This window comes from Rhinatrema bivittatum, chromosome 3 (genome assembly GCF_901001135.1).
Source record: "Rhinatrema bivittatum chromosome 3, aRhiBiv1.1, whole genome shotgun sequence".
NCBI classification, from domain to species: Eukaryota; Metazoa; Chordata; class Amphibia; order Gymnophiona; family Rhinatrematidae; genus Rhinatrema; species Rhinatrema bivittatum.
In genome coordinates, this window is record NC_042617.1 from 222,433,770 (window position 1) to 222,458,753 (window position 24,984).

The window sequence follows — 24,984 nt, forward strand, 5'->3', positions numbered from 1 at the left end:
ACCATTAATGTAGAGAGCACTGTTGGAACTGCCTCTAAGTGAAATATCTAGCTTAATTAGTTAGGGGTAGTAACTGCCGCAATAAGCAAGCTACACCCATGCTTATTTATTTACCCAGACTAAATAATTCAGACCTTGTTGGTTGTTGTCTGTATATAGATCTACTTTTCTTCATTCCCCCTGCCGTTGAAGCAGAGAGTTATGCTGGATATGCATTGAAAGTGAAGTATCCTGTGTGAGAATGAATGGGAGCTTGCCTAGGTGTGTGTTTGTGAGGGAGTCAGTGAGATTGAGAGCATATATGTGTATGAGAGAATTCAGGTGAGTAAGAACTTGTGTGGGGGGAGAAAGTCTTAGAACCTGTGCATGAGAGTGTGGGTCTGTGAAAGACATTGTAGTTGAGTATAACAGCATGTATGTGTGTGTGTATGTGATAGTGTATGTGTGAGACAGAATGGACATGCGAGTATGTGTGTGAGAGAGAGAGAGGGCCAAAGTTTGTGTCATTCCACACCCACCCCCCCAATCCTCAACAATTTCAGGGTGACTGGAAATCAAGAGTTCCCAGATATGGACAGCATGGGTTTTTAAAAAATCCTTATTGGTTTTAATTATTAGGTGTTATTTGATATGTGTGCTGTTTTGAAATATTTTATTGGTGCTTGGGAAATTTAAAAAAAATGTATATGATTTTAATCAATAGAAGTTATTATATTTGTCAGTAATTTTAAAATATTCTTTCATTAGTATGGCTTTGCTATTATAATTGATGCTTTATGTTTCTTGACTTTGTTTTATGGTTCTGTTTTTCCATTTTTACACACTGAGTCTGGCTTCTGGGGGTTTCCAGTTCAGTTTTTGTCTGCATATTACTGGTTCTAATTTATGATCCTTTATTTTGTATTTGGTGAGAGTATGTCTCCCCTTTGTGCGGGTGACCAAGGTGAGAGATTCTGCTGGCATGTAACGTGTGGGTAGGGATCTATAACAATCGGGTTTGTTTTGTTTCCCCTGCGAGTGGTATATTGGTATTCTGGGACCCAATGTAATATTTACCTGTGCTTTTTCATAGGTAGGGTTCTTGTTTGAGACCTTGGTGTTACTACAGTTTTGATATGATAGATTTGCTGTATAGATTTTGAGTATCCTTTTTTCAGGGTTTTCTGTAGTTCATATGTCTGGCCATGAAAGGTGTTTCTGCTGCTATTACTGTGAGTTAACACCAGAATTTGAAAATATGTTTCTGTATGATGAGTTGTAAGGGAAATATCCATGTTCCATTGCTGGAGGAATTTCTGTGGATGTACAGTGTGTTACAGAACTGGAGGTGAAGGCTTTACATTGACATTCTGTCCCTTCCTATATACATTTCAGACTTCACTCTCATAACCATATAGAATTAGTTGAATGAGGCTAACAAATAATTTTAATATTATTTTTACTAGATGTGTGAAACTAGCCAGCTTTTTAAAATTACACAGAAGACCTTTTGGACTTTCTTACTGTGATTTTTTTTATAGTCAACTAGCGGTACCCCGCCACGCGTTGCAGTGGCTGAGTCAGGTTCTTTTCCCTTCCTCCCCCTTCCCCTTGCTCATTTACCTCAGTCACTCATCCTCCTCCCCCTTGGTCACTCACCCCCCCTTCCCTCTCCTGTCCCCCACTCTCTCCCCTCACATTCACCTCTCCCCTCATTCTTTCTCCCCCCTTCCCTCTCCTGTCCCCCACATTCACCTCTCCCCTCATTCTCCCTCCCCTCACTGTCACCTCCCTCCGCCTACTGCCTACCCTTCAGATTAGAAAACTTTAATCTTTCTATTTCTGTGGGAACCCCCCCCATCCAAAAAAAGCCCCCCAATCCCAACCCTTTAAATCAAATAATAACCCCCCACCCTCCTGCCCCCCCAAGACCTGGGAAATTAATTAAATACAAACCCCCACCCTCCTGCCGCCCCAAGACCTGCCAAAATAATTAAATACAACCCCACACTCTCGTGACCCCTTCTCATGATCAGCCAAATGAATTTAGTACAACACCCCAACCCCTCAAGACCTGCCAAAAGTCGGTGGTGGTCCAGCGGGGGTCGAGGAGCGGTCCAGGAGCGATCTTCTGGACTTGGGCCGTCGGCTGCCAGCAATGAAAATGGCGCCGACGGCCCTTTGCCCTTACTATGTCACTGGGGTCGACCAATGGCAGCGGTAGCTCCTGTGACATATTAAGGGCAAAGGGCCGTCAGCTGCCAGTGATCAAAATGGCGCCGACAGCCCTTTGCCCTTACTATGTCACAGGGGCTACCGCCGCCATTGTTGGATGCACAGACATTTCCCCCCCCCCACTTCTGTCGGAAAACACTGCGTGTTATGGAGCGAAAAACACGGTAAATGTAAATGTGTGAAAATGGAATGTAACAATGCAATGGGAAACGTTGATATGGAATGGTGAAATCATGAGTGTACTGTGAGTGTACTGTGTGTTGTGTTAACGTGGAACAGATGGTGTTTATGTCCAACAGATGGCGCTGTTTTCTGGACAAAAATGTTTAAACCTTTTATACCTGTCACAGGTGTGACATGTATGTAATGTAAGTATAGAATAGCCTTCCCGTATGCGAAAGGAAGGTTGTGTCCAAATTTGAAAGCAATCGGTGCAGTAGTTTCTGAGATTAGCGATTTTGTACAAACTATTTTACATTTTTATTTATATAGATTTTAAAGCAGGGGGCCATGCTATGGAGGTTAGTGTGATATGAGGAAATGTCATTTTTGCTTGCCCTCCCCCCCTTTCCAAATTCTTCTGACTAAAGACATCACTGATCTTCTGTGAGCTTAAGCATTAGTACAAGAAGGATTGGGAAGGTGCTGGAGAGGCACACAAATACAATGGCCCTCAGGCACCAGTAACCCTTGGTACGCCACTGGCATGACACCTGGTAAAAATGATGGCAGGACAATTGGTCAAGGTAGAAATCTGACACCACCCTGGAAACGGTTGTGTATGCAGCACCAACCTATTATGGTAAAATTTAGGATAAGGTGGATAAGTCACTAGGGTCTGGAGCCAGCCCCATTATGCCTATGCCTAAGACGGCAAACATTTATGAGCAGCAGGCTGGCTGGCTAAGATTTGTGGCCTTCTAGCTCTGCTGAATCTCATTTAGCAGAGAAGAGCCCTTTGCTATCCTCCTCCTCCTTACAGGAGGTGGGGGGGGGGGGGGGGGGGGAGAGGGCACGGTGTGAAAGCACCAAAAGTTCAAGAGGGCAGCAAAATCCTAAATCTAACCCTGTCTGGAACTGTCTGGCTCTGCAGGCTGAAGTAATTGCCACCAAAACTATGATCTCCTAGGTCAAGAGCTTAAACCCACAACCATTCAGCAGTTTAAAGGGAGCTTTCATCAGATGTATCCCATGATACAGCAGGTAGCTAGGAAGGAGGTTTTCTTTGAAGCAAACCCTGTAAAAATCTGACAACTAAAGGCTGTATGAAGTTGGGACTGCCTTATATACTGGTGCCAACTGCACTAAGTTGAGTTCAAAAAATAATTTGTTTTGAGATTGACCCCTGAAAGATGTGTAAGTATTTGTGTGGAGCAACAGAAGAGAATCAAAGAACTTGCCCTCACACCAGATAGCAAACCTCCTCTTTTTGAACTCACAAGATCTTCTGATGGATTCCTTTCTAGAAGCCAAGAAGATATGAGACAATACACTGAAGGGTTCAAGGGAACAAATGAGTTTTGTTCTCAACACTGTGATTGTCAGAGCCAGATACTGGATTTTGGGATGAAGATGTGTTCAATGATTCTGTGTAATCAGAGTTTGTAATATGTCCAACTTCATTAGTTTCCTGAGAGGCAGCTCCCATAAAAAACAGAAACCAAACTTGTAAACTTGACTCAGCCAAAATGCAATTACGAGAATTATAGTTCCTCTGTTCCTTCTGAGTTGTATTAACATCTTTGCAATGAAGACCTATTGCTAATTACATTATTTTATTGTAGCCCTATTACCTATGTTTAAGGGAATTATGATTTGTGGAGAACATGATGGAAATTTATGGGGTTTGTCTGCAGTAATAAAAATTTTGTCTGTTATCCACCTTGAAAATGGGCTTCCCCCAGGAAAGCAAAATATAAATTTTAAATTAAATTAAGGTGCCTAATGCCAGTCTGTCTTCTGACTTTCCCTTGGAACAAAAGTTCAGGTCCTTCCCATTCAGTGAGGTTAAGAACAGATTTATCTTGAGTGTTCCCCACCTGAGAAATATCTTGTTTGCCACTACCTGATCAAGGGGCCACTTGTGAGGGTTCAGGATTCAACTGAGTGTCTGCCAGGATGTGTTCTCTTTCTGCCAGGTGGCTCTTAAAGTTATACCATAAGAGAAGTCCAGTTCCACACTCAGAGTCTCCTGAGCCTACTCAGGTAGAATATTACTACCTGGTTGTCAATACCAAGAAAATCTTGTTGTCTACTTGACCTTTGAAAATCTGTAGAATGTTCATTACTGCCCATAGTTCCAGGAAATTAATACAATAAATCTTTCTTGAAGGGTAAATAACCATGCTTTATTTACCCATTCTACTCTATGCATGATTTTAGAAACTTCTCTCATTTTCCCCTCAGCTGTCTATTTTCCAGGCTGGAGCACTAGCCTGCATAGCCTCTTTTCATAAGAGAGCCATTCCATTCCCTTTATTATTTTTGTTACCCTCCTCTGCACCTTTTCTAGTTCTGGTATGTCTTTCTTGAGATGGGATGACCAGAACCGCACACAGTACTCAAAGTCTGGTTGCACAATGGCTCAATACAATGACAATATGAAATCATCTGTTTTATTCTCCATTCCTTTTCAGATCATGCCTAACTTTCTGTTTGCTTTTTTCAACACCACTGTACACTGAGCTGAGAATTTCAAAATCTTGTCCACAAAGATGCCAAGGACCTTTTCCTAGGTTGTGATTCTCAAGACAGAATCCAGCATTGTGTACCTGTAGTTGGGATTATTTTTCCCTAAGTGCATCACTTTGCATTTTTCCACATTAAATTTAATCTACCATTCAGTTGCCCAGTCTCCTAGTCTCACAAGATCCCTCTGTAGTACCTCACAATCGGCTGCTGTTTTTACAACTTTGAATAATTTTGTGTCATCTTCAAATTTGATTCCCTCACTTGTTCCCTTTTCCTGATCAATTTATGAATGTTAAACAGCACACATCCTAATACTGATTCCTGTGGCACTCCACTAATGACCTTTTTCTTCATTTGTAAAATTGGCCATTTAGTACTATCCTCTGTTTCCTGTCTTTTAACCAGTTACCAGTCCACAGTAGGACACTGCCTTCTATCTCATGACTTTGTAACTTCCTCAGGTAGTCTTTCATGTGGGGCTTTGTCAAATGCCTTCAGAAAATCCAAATACACTATATCATATGGTTTATCTTTATATGTTTATTTATACCTTCAAAAAATCTAAAAGATTGGTAAAGCAAGACTTCCCTTTGGTAAAGCCATGTTGACTCTTCACCATTAAGCCATGTCCATCTATATGGATACTGAATTGTAGAGATTACTTACCTGATAATCTCGTTTTCCTTAGTGTATGCAGATGGACTCAAAACAAGAGGGTATAGTGTGCTCATGCTAGCAGTTGGAGACGGATCTGATGTCAGCACGGGTACATATACCCCCTCAGGAAGTGCAGCAATTCAGTAATCTTCCTTGCAAAAGCTTTATGGATATGTGTGTAACTGACCGATCGATTAAATGAACAGGATTAACCTGACCGATTGATAGTAGCTGGAGACCGCCAGTGTTCTCAAACGGTAGGCGTCGACACCCGGCAGGGTGGAAGCCCTATATAAGGAAACATGGCTTACCGTGAGTCGGTGAATCCCCATGTCTACTGGCAGCCGGGCGGGATGCTGAGTCCATCTGCATACCCTAAGGAAAACGAGATTAACAGGTAAGTAATCTCTCCATTTCCTAGCGTGTAGCAGATGGACTCATTACAAATGGGATGTACAAAAGCTATTCCCGGACTGGGTGGGAGGCTGCCTGAGGTCCGTTTAGGATGGCCCTTGCAAATGCTATGTCCTCCCTGGCCTGGACGTCCAGACGGTAAAATCTGGAGAAGGTATGGAGGGAGGACCACGTTGCCGCCCTGCATATCTCTGCAGGAGACAGCATCCTATTTTCTGCCCAGGAGGCCGCTTGCGCTCTGGTAGAGTGAGCCTTGACCCGTAGAGGTGGTGGTTTTCCCGCTTCTACGTAGGCCGCCTTGATAACTTCTTTGATCCAGCGAGCAATTGTGGCCCGTGAGGCTGCTTCTCCTTGCCTCTTCCCGCTGTGAAGGACGAACAGGTGGTCCGTCTTTCGTACAGCTTCCAACATTTCCAGGTATCTGGACAATAGCCTGCCGATGTCGAGATGGCGCAGTATTCGACCTTCTTCTGATTTCTTCAAACCTTCCGTGGTTGGCAAGGATATGGTTTGGTTGAGGTGGAAGTGCGAGACTACCTTGGGTAAGAAGGAAGGAACCGTGCGAAGATTGATAGCCCCTGGGGTGATCCTGAGAAACGGATCGCGGCAGGACAGTGCTTGTAGCTCTGAGTTGCGCGTGCTGAACACACGGCCAGCAAGAACACCATCTTCAAGGTTAACAAACGGAGGGACAGGCCTCGGAGGGGTCTGAAGGCAGGTCCTGCTAGGAATTCCAAAACTAGGTTGAGGTTCCACAGGGGCACTGGCCACTTCAGCGGCTGGCGAATGTGTTTGACTCCTTTCAGGAATCGTGAAACGTCTGGGTGTGTGGCAAGGCTGTTGCCGTCACTCCTGGGGCCGTAGCAGGATAGCGCAGCTACCTGAACCTTGATTGAATTGAGGGACAGACCCTTCTGGAGCCCATCTTGCAGGAAATCCAAAATGATGGGGATTTTAGCGGCATGTGGATTGGTGCTGCGAGTTTCGCACCAGGCTTCAAATACTCTCCAGATCCTTATATAAGTTAGTGATGTGGAGAACTTGCGTGCACGGAGGAGTGTATCTATTACCGGCCCCGGGTATCCCCTTTTCTTCAGTCTAGCCCTCTCAATGGCCAGACCGTAAGAGAGAATTGAGCTGGATCCTCGTGGAGGATGGGACCTTGCCGCAGCAGGTCCCTGTGAGGAGGCAGGGGTAGAGGATCCCCTGCCAGTAGCCTTCTCATGTCTGCGTACTAGGGTCTTCTTGGCCAGTCCGGGGCCACCAGAACTAGGCCTCTGTGCCGCTGAATCTTGTGTATAATGGCACCCAGCAGGGGCCATGGGGGAAAGGCATATAGCAGGATCTCCGGAGGCCATGGCTGTACCAGGGCGTCGATCCCCTGGGATAGAGTATCTCGCCTGCGACTGAAATATCTGGGTACTTGAGCGTTGGACCTGTCCCCTAGTAGGTCCATGCCCGGTGTCCCCCACTGATCCATGATCATCTGGAAGGCTGTGGACGACAGCTGCCATTCCCCCGGGTTTAGGCTTTCTCTGCTGAGGAAGTCTGCTGTGGCATTGTCCTTCCTGGCGATGTGGACGGCGGAGATGTCCTGGAGATTTGCTTCCGCCCATGCCATCAGGGGGGCTATTTCTAAGGATACCTGTCGGCTTCTGGTTCCGCCCTGTCGGTTGATGTTAGCCACCATGGTGGCATTGTCCGACATCACTCTGACTGCTCTGTTGCGAAGTCTGTGGGCAAACCGCAGGCATGCTAACCTGACTGCCCGTGCCTCTAGTCGGTTGATGTTCCACCCCGACTCTTCTCTGTTCCACCGCCCTTGGGCGGTTAGTTCTTTGCAGTGTGCTCCCCAGCCGCTCAGGCTGGCATCTGTAGTGAGCAGGGTCCAGGTTGGAGAGGACATTTTTGACCCCCGGCTCATGTGGCCGGGCTGCAGCCACCACCGTAACTGATGCCGTACTCTGGCCGGTAGAGGTAGATGCACGGTGTAGTTCTGTAATCATGGGCTCCACCGAGATAGGGCGCGTTGCAACGGTCTCATATGAGCCCGCGCCCATGGTACCACTTCCAGAGTGGAGGCCATTAGGCCGAGGACCTGTAAGTAATCCCAAGCTGTGGGCCGGGTGGCGCTCAGCAAAGTCTGCAAACGATGCCGGAGTTTTAATTTCCTCTTGGAGGTCAGGCTGACTTTGTCTCCCTGGGTGTCGAATCGGACTCCGAGGTATTCCAGCGACTGTGAAGGCTGTAGGGAACTCTTGTTTGTGTTAACTACCCATCCTAGGCTTTCCAGGAGAGATATAACTCTGTTGGTTGCCCGGCGGCTCTCCTCTGGTGACTTTGCCCTGATCAGCCAATCGTCTAGGTAGGGATGGACGAGAATTCCTTCCTTCCTGAGTGATGCCGCCACCACTACTATTACCTTGGTAAAGGTCCGTGGCGCGGTGGCTAACCCGAAGGGTAGAGCCCGGAACTGAAAGTGTTGTCCCAGGACTTTGAAGCATAAGCAGCGCTGATGTTACGCTGATGATCCCGATGGATTGGGATATGCAAGTAAGCTTCTGACAGATCCAGGGATGTGAGATACGCCCCTGGCTGTATGGCACTTCGGACTGCCCGCAGAGTTTCCATGCGAAATCCTGGGACCCTTAAGTGCCGGTTGACCAACTTGAGGTCCAGGACGGATCGCAAGGTGCCCTCCTTCTTGGGTACAATGAAATAAATGGAGTAATGCCCAGAATTTATCTCCCATGCAGGCACTGGGATTATGGCCTTTAGGGACAGGAGCCTTCCCAGGGTAGCTTCCAGCGCCGCCCTCTTGAGGGGCGGACAAGGAGATTCCACAAACTTGTCCGGAGGGAGGTGAAGGAAGTCCAGGTAATACCCTTCCCGGACAATGTCGAGGACCCACTGGTCCGTAATAATCTCGACCCACCTGCGGTAGAATAGGGTTAGCCTGCCCCCTATGGCTTTGTCCCCCAGATGGGTCGGCTGATTCTCATTGTGGGGTGCGGCCGGGACCCGAACCCGAGCCGGTTCCCCACTTGCTGTGCCTAGTCCGAAAGGACTGGTTCCTGGTCTGAGAACGAGGTGCTTGGTAGTGAGTCCTGTAAGGGTTGAAGCGTTGAGAGCTTCTACCTCTGGATGGCCTAGGAAAAGGGCGCTGGTTCCTCCTTGACTTGTCTTCTGGTAGACGGGGCAATGGAGAGGTGCCCCATTTGTTAGCCAGTTTCTCGAGGTCACTGCCGAACAGGAGGGATCCCTTAAAGGGCACTCTGGTAAGGCGCGTCTTGGAGGAAGAGTCGGCTGACCAATTTCGCAGCCAGAGCTGTCTCCTGGCTGCCACTGAGGATGACACTCCCTTGGCTGCCATACGGACTAGATCGGAGGCAGCGTCAGTGAGGAATGAGAGTGCTGATTCCATTTCTTCTCCCGGGGTGTTGTTCCTGGCTTGTGATAAACAGGAACGCGTCACCACAGTGCAGCAGGTCGCAATTCGTAGGGACATGGCTGCCACCTCAAAGGCTTGTTTCAGAATGGCGTCCATGCGCCGGTCACGTGCATCCTTGAGGGCCGCCCCTCCCTCCACCGGAATGGTGGTGCGCTTCACAATTGCGCAAACTATGGCATCTACCTTAGGGCACGCCAGCAGCTCCTTGGTTGCCGGGTCCAGGGGGTACATGCCAGACAAGGCCCGACCCCCTTTGAATGAGGCCTCCGGCGCATTCTACTCGAGATCGATTAGCTGCTGTGCTGCTTGTAGGAGGGGGAAGTGGTGGGCCGTTTGACGAAGACCTTCCAGCAGGGGGTTCATTGTAGGTTCCCCTGGGGTGCCGTGGCCCGGGATAGCCAGCTCCGACAGGCATTGAGAGACCAGGTCTGGGAGATCCTCCCTAAGAAAGAAGCATCTCTCGGTTCGTTACGGCTCTATCCCAGAGGGAAGTTCTCCCTCCTTGGGGAGTTCCTCGTATTCCACAGAGCAATCTGAATCCCCATAAGTGGGGCTTCCGGGTGGCCGTGCCTAGGTCTTGAGGGTCCAGGGGCCGGGTCATCTGGTACGTATGGGACCGTTCGGGGATCAGACTGCATCCGGACAAAGGCGTGGATCCCCTTGAATAATTCCACCCAGGAGAGCGAAGCAGGTTCTAGCCTTAGGGGCACCAGGTCTCTAGGGTTCCCTGGCTGCTCGGTGTGGCCTGCCTGAAGAACTAGCAATTACGCTGGGCTGGGACCGGCCCTGGTCTGGAACTCCCAGGGCCTCCTCACATTGGGCACATAGGGAGTCTGCTTCCTCGCTCTGTGTGGCTCTGAGGTGGCATGCTGAGCAGAGGCCTAGAGTTCTTATGCCTGATTCTGGAGGTGCCGGCTCTGCGGACGCATGGGCTCTCATATGCTCCATCGCGTCTGTTATCTCTATGCGCTTTGTAATATGCGCGAAGATGTGCGCCTATCAACGTGCACTTATCAACGAGCGCCTGTCAACGTGCGCTTATCAACATGCGCCTATCAACGTGCGCCTATGAAAGTGCGCTTATCAACGTGCGCCTATGAACGTGCGCTTAGCAACATGCGCCGACGAACGTGCGCCGAACGTGCACCTAGCAACGTGCGCCTAGCAACGTGTGCTAAACGTCGTGCCCTTAGCAGCGTGTGCCTATCGACGTGCGCTTAGCAGCGTGCGCCTATCAACAATGTGCGCCCAATTATTTTCGGGCGCCCAACTTACGCGCCCGTCGCCTGTGCTCTGAGTCTGAGCGCTAGGGCGAGGCGGCAAACCAGGGCAGATGGTGACGGCGAGCAGGCAGGCAAAATGGCGACCTCCTAGGCGGGTTGCTACGCAGGCAGACCCCGCTAATCCTCGCTTCCTCGGAGACCAGTAAAGTAAAGATGTACGCCTTACCTGATCTTCGGCGCTTCCCGGCTGCGACCCGGGCGGTCTCCGGCTGCGGGGGGAGAGGGTGATTACCGTCACCGCCGCGCTCGAGGAAGTGCACCCGCTGCCTCTAGGCCGCGTCCGAACTCGTCTCGCTCGGGGGCCAAGTCCTCACCGTGAACGGATCGGGACCGAGGCTGCCTCTATGCCGTGCCCGAGCCCTTCTCACTCGGGGGCTAGATCCCTGCCGTGAATCGGCCACCGGACCGAGGCTCGTACCTCTGAGGGACCACGGAAATCACCTCGGGAAACTCAACTGGGGGAGGGACCCAATGGTATCACCGCAGGAGTGCGGGGCTCGTCTTCAGGTAGGACTTCTATGAATTTAGTCGTTAGAATTTGGAAAAACGCTCAGCGAACGTGAGGTAGCTCCAAACTGCTTTGGAGACGGAAATTACTGAGCGCCTGCACTTCCTGCAGGGGTATATGTACCACGTGCTGACGTCAGATCCGTGTCCAACTGCTAGCACAAGCACACTATACCCATTTGTAATGAGTCCATCTGCTACACGCTTAATGATTCTGGTGTTTATATCCTTATTTCTTTTGTTATGGCATACAAAAATTAAAGAGAAGTGTGTGGGGGTCCACAAAACATTTTGAGGCTGAAAAGGGGTCTGCACTCATGTTTTGCAGTGTGCACGAGGATTTCAAAATTAAATCTCCACATGAACTGAAAAGTTGGGAACCCCGGTCATAAATGACATTTTTGTTGTGATCAGGCAATGAGAATATCCTTTTTTCTTTTTTAAATTGGCTTAATAGATGCAAAGAAAAAATAAAATTTACATTGAATTTTCATCACAATGTAATTTCTTTTTTTGGTTTTATTTGTGAACAAACTAAGTGCAAGCATTTTAGAACCAATCTTTTTAAGCCCAAGGATCATGATAGTTTTTTGCATTTTTCAAGTGCTCACTCGATTGCTTTGAAGAAAGGTCTACCTGTTTCTCAATTCTCCATATCAGAAGAAACTGTACTGGAATCAAGGATTTTAAAGAACAATTCAAATTGCGAGGAGCTAAGCTATTGGCCTGTGGTTATCCTTATAACAAAATTAAACAAGCTTACAAAAGGGCTCTGCAGTGTAATAGTCAGTGGTTGCTGATTCCAAAGAAGAAAGAAGAGACTGCTAATGTTTTTATGTGTTTTGCCCAATATTCTCTGCTCTCCTGGAAGATTTCTGACATAGTACAAAAGCACGGGCATTTTGTTTCTACACTTTGGGGTAGATTTTCAGACGAGCGCGAACAGCCTACTTTTGTTTGCGCTCCAGGCGCAAACAAAAGTACGCTGGATTTTAGTAGATACGCGCGTAGTCGCGCGTATCTACTAAAATCCTGGATCGGCGCGCGCAAGGCTATCGATTTCGTATAGCCTGCGCGCGCCGAGCCGCGCAGCCTACCCCCGTTCCCTCCTAGGCCGCTCCGAAATCGGAGCGGCCTAGAAGGGAACTTTCCTTTGCCCTCCCCTCACCTTCCCCTCCCTTCCCCTACCTAACCCACCCGCCCGGCCCTGTCTAAACCCCCATCCTACCTTTGTCGGGGGATTTACGCCTCCCTCCGGGAGGCGTAAATCCCCGCGCGCCAGCGGGCCTCCTGCGCGCCGGGCTGCGACCTGGGGGCGGGTACGAAGGGCGCGGCCACGCCCCCGGGCCGTAGCCGCGCCCCCGTACCCGCCCCCCAAACGCTGCCGACACGCCCCCGCAACGCCGCGCGCTCCGGCCCCCGCCCCCCGACACGCCTCCCGACACGCCCACTCCGAAAACCCCGGGACTTACGCGAGTCCCGGGGTTCTGCGCGCGCCGGGAGGCCTATGTAAAATAGGCTTCCCGGCGCGCAGGGCCCTGCTCGCGTAAATCCGCCCGGTTTTGGGCGGATTTACGCGAGCAGGGCTCTGAAAATCCGCCCCTTTCTGTATTTAGTGACAAAATGGCATTTAAATATGGTAAAAACCTCTGAATATTTTCTCTAGCATTGTTGCCATTGACAGAAGGGACAACTTTACAGATTTTAGATGGTCAGAACAGATGGTCAGAAAAGATGTTAGTTATGTTACAAATCAAGCAGTTTGTTCATCCCATCCATAAGTTGAGATTTTTTACTACATACTTATCAACGCATATAATATATGTAATCATTTGTCCTTGTCAAATGTTTTATATTGACAAAACCAAGTGCTTTTTTACAACTCGACTGATCGAACATAAGAGCTGCTTAAAGTACTACAAATCGGAGGTTCCACATGTAGAACATTGTGTTGATAAACAATTTTGATGAACTCTGAAGTTTTTCAGTAGCTCATGTTCTATTACATGTTCGAAGAAGTGATCAAGACAAACAATTGTATTTACTTGAACAATGCTGGATTTTTTAATTTGGAACAGTTGAACAGCTTGGTAATTTCTGGATAGAATAGGGAACTTTGTTATGAATGCAAATTTAATTTTTCAGTTCAAAGCTCATGATTGTTTCATGATCAATGAAGTTTATTTTAACCTATCCTTTTTGATTTTTTTCTTTGATTTGATTGGTGAAAAATAGGACGTGTCATCCACTGATAGATCTGTAAAACTCAAGATATTACATTAACTAAAAGAGCACTACATCTGATCAAAGATACCATGAAGGTAGCAGCCAAGTAAAAATTCTGTGTTTTTGAATTAAATGAAAGTTTCAAATAATTTTCATAATGTTTAGAGACAGTACTATTTAGTGCACTATTGTTTTTCTTTTTCAGATTTGAGCCCTGACGCAGATATGAAGTGAAAAATTGTCAACATTTGTGTTTCTTGATATGGAAAAGTTTTCATTTGGCATCCTTTGGCAACGTACATGGAGAAGTAACATCTCATACCGCATATGATATAATATTCACACTATTTTTAAGAAATTTCGGATATACTAGTTGTAAAGACAACTATTTTTTCATGAAAGTATTCACAGTCGTACACAATAACAAGAACTAAGTATTTCATGAATCATTATAACTCATGCAATATAGAAATATAGAAATGACGGCAGAAGAAGACCAAACGGCCCAGCCAGTCTGCCCAGCAAGCTTTCACACTTATGTTTCTCATACTTATCTGTTACTCTGACCGCTGAGGTCAGAGCCCTTATTGGTAACTTTTTGGTTCTAATTTCCTTCCACCCCCACCACTGATGTAGAGAGCAAAGGTAACTAGAAAAAATGTATATAAGCCTTATAAGATTGTGATATGGGGAAGAAGGAATTACAAGGAGTTCAGTGTTCTTTACTGACACTGTATTCTCCTTCCTAGACACACATGCTGTGATTAGCAATCATTTATTTCCTATAATAAACATTTTACTAAATTTTCTCTGAGTCATGTGTCTGGCATAGGAGGGCAAGAACCATACATTTTTGGTGAGCACTGACGTGATACCCAGAAGTGGCCTGGAGGGCTGTAAAAGTTGTTTTCTCCACAGGCCGGAAAGACCTTGAATACCCCGCTTGAGGCAGATGGGAAGTGCAGCGATACCTAGGCTGAGGTGTCCGAGAGGAAGTGAAGGACCTTGGATACCCCAGGAAGTGCATTGGTACCTCGGCTGAAGCATCTGAGAGGTAGTGTGATAATTTTGATTCCGTACGAAGCTCCATACTATCGGAGATTGGAAGCATAATTTCTTTTCTTTTTACTTCTTTAAATAACGTGTATACTCATAATTATTTGTAGGTAAGGGGGTGCTATTGATTTAGTTGTTTTTTTTTGTGTGCATATACTGAAATTTGATCATGTCTGACTTTACTGCTAAGCTGCCTGTAGATTTAGTTTGTGCTACATTTTCTCTGAATAAGATACTTATACAGGAATTTTGTAAGAAATGGTTTAAAGCCACCAAGTCTAGCCCTTATGGTAGTTGGCCAGAAGAGGGTTCCCTTGCTAGCTCTGTTCTTGCTGGATTGTGCAGCTTTCTTACTGAACATAAACAAGGTAAATCTCATGACAAGCATTTGCAAATTTTAGGGTTATGGGATCTAGTGCAGAGTGAGGTTAAATTACAAGCCTCTCCAGTAGTGCAGAATGAAGCCAAGCTGCTGCAGCAAGGACTTGGGATACTTAGCCCCACCTTCTAAATTCACCGGGCTCTGCTAAAATCAGTCCCTCAGCCCCTGTAGCCACCTCATTATATCCTAATTTGCCTGTGGCTTATGGGTATACCCCACTTCCTTGAGACCTTGTCGCCTGATACATTGCAAACATCTCCGGAAAAGTAAGCCCCTGCTCAAATTCAGAAGGTTTATCCTCCGAATCAGGATCCCCAACTAGGAGACTGTTTATTGGGGGAGGGTCCTGAGAATTGTGCTTAGTTTAAGATAGATGGGTTTGTGCAAGCATCCCCAGTTCAAGATCCACAGTCCAAGGGAGCTATAGGCAAGCTGCAGTCCCATGCTAAGTCAGAATTATACAAGTCAGAATCAGATTCTCTTGAGAAGCAGATTTGTAGTTCAAAAGAGGGGGATTCTTCTGAGCTGATTTCCTTTCAGGAGAAAGAATCAATCCCTGCCCCAGCCCAGAGTTATGTAGAGGACATTACAAAGGGTGAGGAATCCCCTGTAAGCGAGGGGAGTAAGAGTAGGGGTTATAATCTCCGTGCCCAAAAGCAATTTCCTGTGACTGTTTTAAAATCCGAGAATACCTTGACTCCGAAGGAAATTATGGCTCAGAGTGAGGGTAACAACTGTTATTATTTTAATCCCTGGGTGGATAACCAGGCTGGCCATATTGAGGCATTAGCTCCTCAAATTACCCCTTTTCCTCGGGAAGGTTCCTTTTCTCATTTTCACATGAATATAGCCCGATATGTGATTAAATCCTTTTTGGCAGACCCTGAGTAGATATGAATTATATGCAGAAAGGACTTAAAAGTATGGAAAAAATATGAAGAGGAGGGAGAAAACTGTTACCCCACCTTGCTTCCTTTGATATTTAAACGTCCTGATGGGTATATGGCTCAGCCAGTCCCTACTTATGCTCCCTAGCATAATTTAGTAGCCAAACGTCCAGCGTTATCTCTGGCTGCTAGTTCATGGATAGATGCCTTTGAGAAAGCCACGGCTAGAGTGAGGTTAAATTACAAGCCTCTCCAGTAGTGCAGGCCAATAGAGAAAAACTCGCGGGGGAGCAGGAGAGCGCCCGCTTTCCTGGAGCACGCACAGGCCACTCTCCTGGGCGCGAGATTCAGGAGGGTGGCCTGTGCAAATTAGGGCCCGCGGTAAAAGGAGGCGCTAGGGACACTAGTGTGTCCCTAGCGCCTCCTTTTTGACAGGAGCAGCGGCTGTTAGCGGGTTTGACAGCCGACGCTCAATTTGTCCGCGTCGGTTCTCAAACCCGACAGCCATGGGTTTGGAAAACGGTAAAATTGAGCGTCCGTCTTCTGACCCGTGGGCCGATTTTTCTTTTTTAACTTTTGGGGCCTCCAACTTAATACCGCTATGATATTAAGTCGGAGGGTATCTTCTGCTTTTCTGTACACTTCCCCGGCGCCAGCAGAAATTAACGCCAGCCTTTGAGCAGGCGTTAATTTCTGAAAGAAAAATGTGCGGCTTGGCTGCACATTTTACTTTCTGTATCACGCGGGAATAACTAATAGGGCCATCAACATGCATTGGCATGTTGCGGGTGCTATTAGTTTCGGGGGGGTTGGATGCGCGTTTTCGACGTGCTATTAAGAACATAAGAAAATGCCTTACTGGGTCAGACCAAGGGTCCATCAAGCCCAGCATCCTGTTTCCAACAGTGGCCAATCCAGGCCATAAGAACCTGGCAAGTACCCAAAATCTAAGTCTATTCCATGTTACCATTGCTAATGGCAGTTGCTATTCTTTAAGGGGCGGATTTTAAATGCCCTGCGCGCGTAAATCTGGCCGATTTACGCGTGCAGGGCCCTCGCACGCCGGCGCGCGCAGAGCCCCGGGACGCGCATAAGTCCCGGGGCTTTGTAAAAGGGGCATGTCGGGGCGTGTCCTAGATGATGCGGCGTTTCGGGGGTGTGGCGCGGCGTTATGGGGGCGGGCCCGGGGGCGTGGTGCCGACCCGGGGGCATGGTTGAGGCCTCTGGACCAACCCCCAGGTTGGGTGAAGGCGCGCCAGCAGCCTGCTGGCGCGCGCAGATTTACGTCTCCTTTTAGCAGGCGTAAATCGTGCAACAGAGGTAAGGGGGGGTTTAGATAGGGCCGGGGGGGTGGGTTAGGGAGGGGAAGGTGGGGGGAGGGCGAAGGAAAGTTCCCTCGAGGCCGCTCCGAAATCGGAGCGGCCTCGGAGGGAACAGGCAGCGCGCGCTGGGCTCGACGCGCGCAGGTTGCACAAATGTGCACCCCCTTGCGTGCGCCGACCCCGGATTTTATAAGATACGCGCGTATCTTATAAAATCCAGCGTACTTTTGTTCGCGCCTGGTCCGCGAACAAAAGTACGCGATCGCGCAAATTCTTAAAATCTACCCCTAAGTGAACTTAATAGTAGGTAATGGACTTCTCCTCCTAGAACTTATCCAATCCTTTTTTAAACACAGCTATACTAACTGCACTAACCACATCCTCTGGCAACAAATTCCAGAGTTTAATTGTGCGTTGAGTAAAAAAGAACTTTCTCCGATTAGTTTTAAATGTGCCCCATGCTAACTTCATGGAGTGCCCCCTAGTCTTTCTACTATCCGAGAGAGTAAATAACCGATTCACAGCTACCCGTTCTAGACCTCTCATGATTTTAAACACCTCTATCATATCCCCTCCTCAGCCGTCTCTACTCCAAGCTGAAAAGTCCTAACCTCTTTAGTCTTTCCTCATAGGGGAGCTGTTCCATTCCCCTTATCATTTTGGTAGCCCTTCTCTGCACCTTCTCCATCGCAATTATATCTTTTTTGAGATGTGGCGACCAGAATTGAACACAGTATTCAAGGTGCGGTCTTCACCATGGAGCGATACAGAGGCATTATGACATTTTCCGTTTTATTCACCATTCTCTTTCTAATAATTCCCAACATTCTGTTTGCTTTTTTGACTGCCGCAGCACACTGAACCGACAATTTCAATGTTTTATCCACTATGACGCCTAGATCTCTTTCTTGGGTTCTAGCACCTAATATGGAACCCAACATTGTGTAATTATAGTATGGGTTATTTTTCCCTATATGCATCATCTTGCACTTATCCACATTAAATTTCATCTGCCATTTGGATGCCCAATTTTCCAATCTCACAAGGTCTTCCTGCAATTTATCACAATCTGCTTGTGATTTAACTACTCTGAACAATTTTGTGTCATCTGCAAATTTGATTATCTCACTCGTCGTATTTCTTTCCAGATCATTTATAAATATATTGAAAAGTAAGGGTCCCAATACAGATCCCTGAGGCACTCCACTGTCCACTCCCTTCCACTGAGAAAATTGTCCATTTAATCCTACTCTCTGTTTCCTGTCTTTTAGCCAGTTTGCAATCCACAAAAGGACATCGCCACCTATCCCATGACTTTTTACTTTTCCTAGAAGCCTCTCATGAGGAACTTTGTCAAACGCCTTCTGAAAATCCAAGTATACTATATCTACCAGTTCACCTTTATCCACATGTTTATTAACTCCTTCAAAAAAGTGAAGCAGATTTGTGAGGCAAGACTTGCCCTGGGTAAAGCCATGCTGACTTTGTTTCATTAAACCATGTCTTTCTATATGTTCTGTGATTTTGATGTTTAGAATACTTTCCACTATTTTTCCTGGCACTGAAGTCAGGCTAACCGGTCTGTAGTTTCCCGGATCGCCCCTGGAGCCCTTTTTAAATATTGGGGTTACATTTGCTATCCTCCAGTCTTCAGGTACAACGGATGATTTTAATGATAGGTTACAAATTTTTACTAATAGGTCTGAAATTTCATTTTTTAGTTCCTTCAGAACTCTGGGGTGTATACCATCCGGTCCAGGTGATTTACTACTCTTCAGATTGTCAATCAGGCCTACCACATCTTCTAAGTTCACCGTGATTTGATTCAGTCCATCTGAATCATTACCCATGAAAACCTTCTCCATTACGGGTACCTCCCCAACATCCTCTTATACTGCTAAACTGCCTGTAGATTTAGTTTGTGCTACATTTTCTCTGAATAAGATACTTATACAGGAATTTTGACAAGAAATGGTTTAAAGCCACCAAGTCTAGCCCTTATGGTAGATGGCCAGAAGAGGGTTCCCTTACTAGCTCTGTTCTTGCTGGATTGTGCAGCTTTCTTACTGAACATAAACAGGACATTTGTCTCATGACAAGCATTTGCAGATTTTAGGGGTATGGGATCTAGTGCAGAGTGAAGTTAAATTACAAGCCTCTCCAGTAGTGCAGAATGAAGCCAAGCTGCTGCAGCAAGGACTTGGGATACTTAGCCCCCACCTTATAATTCACCGGGCTCTGCTGAAATCAGTCCCTCAGCCCCTGTAGCCACCTCATTATATCCTAATTTGCCTGTGGCTTACGGTTATACCCCACTGCCAGAGACCTTGTCGCCTGACACATCGCAGACATCTCCGGAAAAGTAAGCCCCTGTAGCCACCAAGTCTAGCCCTTACTGTATAAGGGGTAAAGCTAGCGCGTCCAAACCTGTACTGTATCGGCCTGTTTATGCCTTGGGGAATTTAAGGCTGTCCTGGCTTCTTTGCCTGGAGTTAATGTTGATCATCTCTTTAGAGAGGCTAATCTGCCACTTGTCACTCAGACCCAGTCTAACTTTGATGGGGTTCCCTTTAACGAACACAGAGCTCAAATCTGTCGGGCTATGCAAAACGTTTATCCCACAGTTAAGGATATTTCTGGTTTAATGGCCCATCGGTTACTGGGATACTTCCCAGGACATTTTAGTGTTTTTATCATCCTTTCAGGAGGAGTGGTCCCGACAGACTGAGACTCCCTTTGATGCGCCTGGTATGTTACCCTTGTTCTATCAAGCAGTAAAAAAGACACTTTCACAGCCAGTGCAGAAAAGCTTAGATGGTATTGTGGGGACGGAAGGGAAGACATGGCAGGAAATTAGGCTCATATTTTACATTTTGTTCGTCAGTATAGTGCTGACTTGGAAAAGTCACAGGAACAGTTAGTGAAAATGCAGTTTCATTTGAGTGCTCTGAAGCTTATGCTGCTGAGCAGGAAGCTGCGAAGAAAAAGTCTGATAAAAGTACAGGCATTGCACAACCAGAGGAATCTGATCTGGACCCTGACTTTTATTATTTGTGGGAATTTGATGAGGAGCAATTGTCCCTCTTTACAACTGGCCAGCAACACTGATTCAATGGCAAGGTCAAGAAGGAAGACAGGGATATGGTAGAGGGAGCCATGGCCCCAGAGGACATGGGAGACAGAATAGCAATTTTCATCAGAATGTTGATTGCTGGAATTGTGGTAAGTGCTCGTTCATGCAGATCTCAAAAGGGGAATGGACAAGGGAATGGGTTTCCCCAATCGTAACAGACGTGAAGGGGGTTTCCTACTTGGGAACTGTCCCATGACTTCCCAGATTACCGTGGCTTCAGAACCCAATGACGACAGATGTTAGTACGCTTGCATGTAGGGACCCAAGAGTCACTTGTCACATTGTATATTAATGGTTATCCTGTTGAAATGTTAATTGATACAGGAGCCACCAGCAGTGTTTTAAGAACTTTACCACCTGGTGTTCTCTTGTCTACTAAAACTAAACTCACTACTGGGTTTGAGGGGGATACTACCTAAACTTGATTAACTTTCCCATGCCAAATTGAATGCTTAGGTCAGAGATTGATAGTTCCTTTTCTGTATTCCCTGCAGTATCCAGTTAAACTTTTAGGCAGGGATCTTTTAACCCAGCTAGATGTTGAATTGTCTTTTCTTCCCTATGAGGAGAATGCAGCATTATGACTTCCATGGCAAACATTACAACTAACCGCCAAGTCTTCTCTTGTTCCTCCTTTGTTGACAGATTCCCCAGAACCTCCATTTGGGTTAGTTAAATCAGCACAGCCTGTTGAGATACATTTGCGAAAGGGAATAAGGCTCACTATGAACTTTCCCTGGAGGCAGTTAGGGGAATTAGATGGGAAATTTCAGAATTATTAGCTCATGGGATCATAGAACCGTCACGTTCTCCATACAATTCACCCTTGTACCCTGTTTTGAAAGACAATGGTCGTTGGCATATGGTCCATGACCTTCGACATCTTAATTACCGGGTTGATCCTGTGTAGAAAACCCTACCATCCTCTTGCTGCGCCACACCATGGGTAAAGTACATACTGTCATGGATTTGTCTAATGCCTTTTATTGTGTATCCCTCCATGAGTCCTCGCACCCCTTGACTGCTTTCTAGTATGAAGGGCAGAAATTTCAATGGACCAGACTTTCCCAAGGTTATTCAGAGAGCCCATCTATCTTTTCCACAGTTTTGGCCAAGGCTCTGGTGCCTTTCCAAGTGCAGCTACCATCCAATGTAACACTCATACAGTACGTTGATGACTTGCTTCTCACCGGCCCCTCAGTTGCTACTGTATACTTATTTATTTAACTTTTTTATATACTGGTATTCGTGGGAACATCATGTCGGTTTACATATAACTTGTAACAAAAAAGTACATTGAACAGGGAGAAAACAAACTTGGAGGGGGGATAAGCTCTTGTGGACAGAGTGATTACTGCTACTATTGGCCGATGGGGGAGTTAAAGTCAACCGAGCCAAAGCCCAGATTTGCCTCCCTAGGGTGAGGTTTTTGGGTATGTGGCTTGGTTCAGAGAAAAAGAAATAGATAAAGAAATGCAGAAGGAAGCTCAGAAAATGGCTGTACCTGAAACTGTGACACAGATGAGATAACTTTTAAGGCTCTTGAATTTTTGCAGTTTATGGATCCCAGCTTATAGTGCTTACTCAAAATCCCTGAAGAAACATATTAAGGAAAATGTTAAGGGTTCAGACCCCATTACACTTACACAGGAAGATCAGGAAATTATTTCCGAGTTGGTGCAGGCTATCAAGATCACGCCACTTTTATCATTTTATATGGTGAGGCAACCTGTTGAGTTGTTGATATATCATGGGCAGGCAGGTTGGGCAGCTGTTGCTGCTCAGGGAGAATCTGAAAATCCCTTGGCATTCTTTTCTGGGTCTTTTTCAGCAATTGAGGATTTTTTTACTGAATGTGAACAAGTGGTTGTGGCATGCGCATAAGCAGTTTTAAAATTGCATAATTATATACCAGGAGTTGAGATTTCCCTGACAGCCTTCCATAGGGTTGTGCAATTATTAAAAGACTCTGTAGTCAGTTTCTCAGCCCCTAGGCTGGGCAGGATACTGATGAGTTCTCGAGTTACAGTGAAACCCTTTCCTAAGAAACCACCTTAAGCTTTTCTGTCTCAAATGTTGCAAGCAGTTCCTTGGAGTCCAGAACATGTTTCTGGTACAGCTGAATTGCCTTTACCTCTTGGCTTTGCAGTAGTAGCGAGCCCGCTACCTGGAGCTCTGACTTGATTCATGATGGGTCCTGCACACACAGAAAGGCAGGGTTTGCTGCCCTTGCCTACTCATGTTCATCAGGTTGGGAAGACCTGATGAACAGGTCTTCCCAACCTGTTCATCAGGAACAGCATTCCCTGCCAGGCACGGACAGTGCTCAGTGTGTGGAACTGTCAGCTCTAGACTGGGTTTTATCACAGTCTCTCTTTCAAGATCAGGACATTAATATATACATTGATTCAAAATATGTAGTTTCCTCTTTAACACAGCATCTTAGGAAATGGCACAAAAGAGATTTTGTGGGAGCCGGACGATCACCCATATCCTTTCTACCTTTGTGGATTACTACTCTGGGGAGAGACATGAGAAGGGATTAAAACTTCTGTTTGTTGGTTAAGAATGCATTCACAGAATCAGGACTGAGCTTCTTTTTGTAATACTCTAGCTGACAGTGCAGCTCAGCCTGACATTCAGGAAGTCATTACTATGCAGACTCTTGCCCCGTTTAGTGAGACTACAGCTTGGCAGACACTGGGACTGTGAACACAGAGGGAAATGTAATGTCTGGTATTCGTCAGAAGGTTTGCCTTGTGCACCTGATTCAGCATTACACCTTATTATGCATGCGTTACATTATCCTGAACATTTGTCAGCAGTGGTGATGTACTCGCAGCTGCCTACTTACCTTTGGGCCCTTAAGTTAGAGCAGAAATATACTGAGTTTGTGAAAAATTATGTGCAATGCTATGTTTCTACCCCCAAGTGAGGGCCTCGTGTACCTCAAGGTCTTTTTCTAGAATGGTATGCAGATTTTACTAATTATGGGTGCTATTGAACTGGGGTACCAATATTTATTAGTACTGATCTGCCCATTCTCCCACTGGGTGGAGGCTTTTCCCCTACAAGCATGAGACAGCAGACGTTATGGCACAAATACTGTTAACACAGATAATACCCCGTTTTGGGCTTCCTGCCCGGATTTGTACAGACAATGGTTCACATTTTCACAATGAGTTGCTTTCCCTATTAACACAGGACCTCCGTATCAAGTGCAGATTTGTCTCTGTTTACCTCTTCCAACGGGCTGGTTGCGTGATTTAACGGCCTGCTGAAAACTCAAATGAGGAAAATCCTCAATATTTTACATGGCACTTGGCTGTAGGCTTTGCCTGCTATATTACTGGCTCTCAGAAATTCCCCAATGAAACAAACAGGGTTGTCCCCATTTAAACTTTGTACTGGCCGCTCTATGCGTCTTGTGGACCATTTGTACACCCCTGTTGCTGCCCAATATCCTGATTCTTTGTTTATTTATGTTTCTAGATTGCAGAAAGTCCTTTGGGAGCTGAGGTCCCGACAGTTGCAGACTGACTGGGCACCACCTCCAGATTGTACTACCTATGCTCCAGGGGATCTGCTTTATTACAAGAATTCAACCCACAATACGTGGAAAGATCCAATGTATCTAGGTCCTTATAAACTGACTACACTTACCCCTACTGCAGCTCAGCTAGAAGATTCAAGTTCTTTTTTTCCATCTTACAGACATTCGTCCTTGTCCATTTATTCAGAAAGAATGAAATTCCATGTGGTTACTCTGCTGGTGACTCTTGGAATGATCACTGCTGCATTGGTATCCCTTTTGATTTTTAATTTTGTGTCTATGGGATTGGAAATGTTTGGTAACAATACTTGCTATGATGACAGAGGTTTTATTTTAATAAGATATCACAAGTGTTCTGTAGCATTTTCCAGTTCTATAACTTCTAATACTTATATGCATTTACTTGCTGAGTCAGTTAAAAAGCTGTTCTCCTTTACCTTTATCAATGGAAGCTGGTCTGATCACGCTAACCAATCACCCTGTTCCACTGCTTGCCACTTTACAGTGTGATATGCCTTGATGTGGATCAAATGTTCCCCGAGCTAGGATTAGTCAAGCTCAGCCTGAAATTATCCCTGTGAGCCACAGGTGTCTCCCTCAGTCTCGTCTTATAGCTAAAATCGCAAGCGAAACTAAAATAAACGTGAAAACGTATAGAGATCCAACTCCGCGGGGTGAGGACTAACATCCTGCTGTCCTGTGAGAACACCTGTTACAGGTAAACATTTGCTTTCTCACAGGACAAGCACGATGGTAGTCCTCACAAATGGGTGAGTACCGAGCTGAGGATGCCCGAGAGTGCACCAAATGCACCCAAGACGCGCGAAGGGCACGATGACGTGGGTGGAGTTTGGAACGGAGGGCATCCTGAAAACCTTAAAGCAGGGGTCGGGAACCCATGGCTCGCGAGCCAGATATGGCTCTTTTGAGGGCTGCATCTGGCTCGCAGACAAGTGTCGCCATACTTCGCGGTTCCCCGCTGACCCAGCTGCTCCCCGGTCCTCCGCCGCCCGGGCTTAAAATGCTGTCAGCCCGGGCGGAACGCGGCAGGACAGCTGGAGTCAGCGGCACCGGCGTGCTCTCTTCTCCTCCCCCCCCCCCCCCCCCCGCGGCCCGGAAGAGGAAGTGGAGAGCATCGGGTGCCTGCGCGGGAAGAAGAGACCACACTAGCGTGGTCTCTTCTTCCGCGCAGGCACCCGATGCTCACC

The 24,984-nt window shown here is 46.6% G+C and overlaps 1 protein-coding gene and 1 long non-coding RNA gene across 6 annotated transcripts in view; one reads left to right on the forward strand and one right to left on the reverse strand.

Annotated features, from left to right (window-relative positions):
• The window catches only part of EGLN1 (egl-9 family hypoxia inducible factor 1), a 559,025-nt gene that overhangs the window by 150,667 nt on the left and 383,374 nt on the right, over nucleotides 1–24,984 (reverse strand). The window lies entirely within an intron of this gene.
• On the forward strand, nucleotides 12,826–24,419 carry LOC115087274. Its single transcript, XR_003855483.1, has 3 exons — nucleotides 12,826–13,538; nucleotides 13,649–14,497; nucleotides 23,716–24,419. It is a non-coding gene; the product is annotated as an uncharacterized LOC115087274 (long non-coding RNA).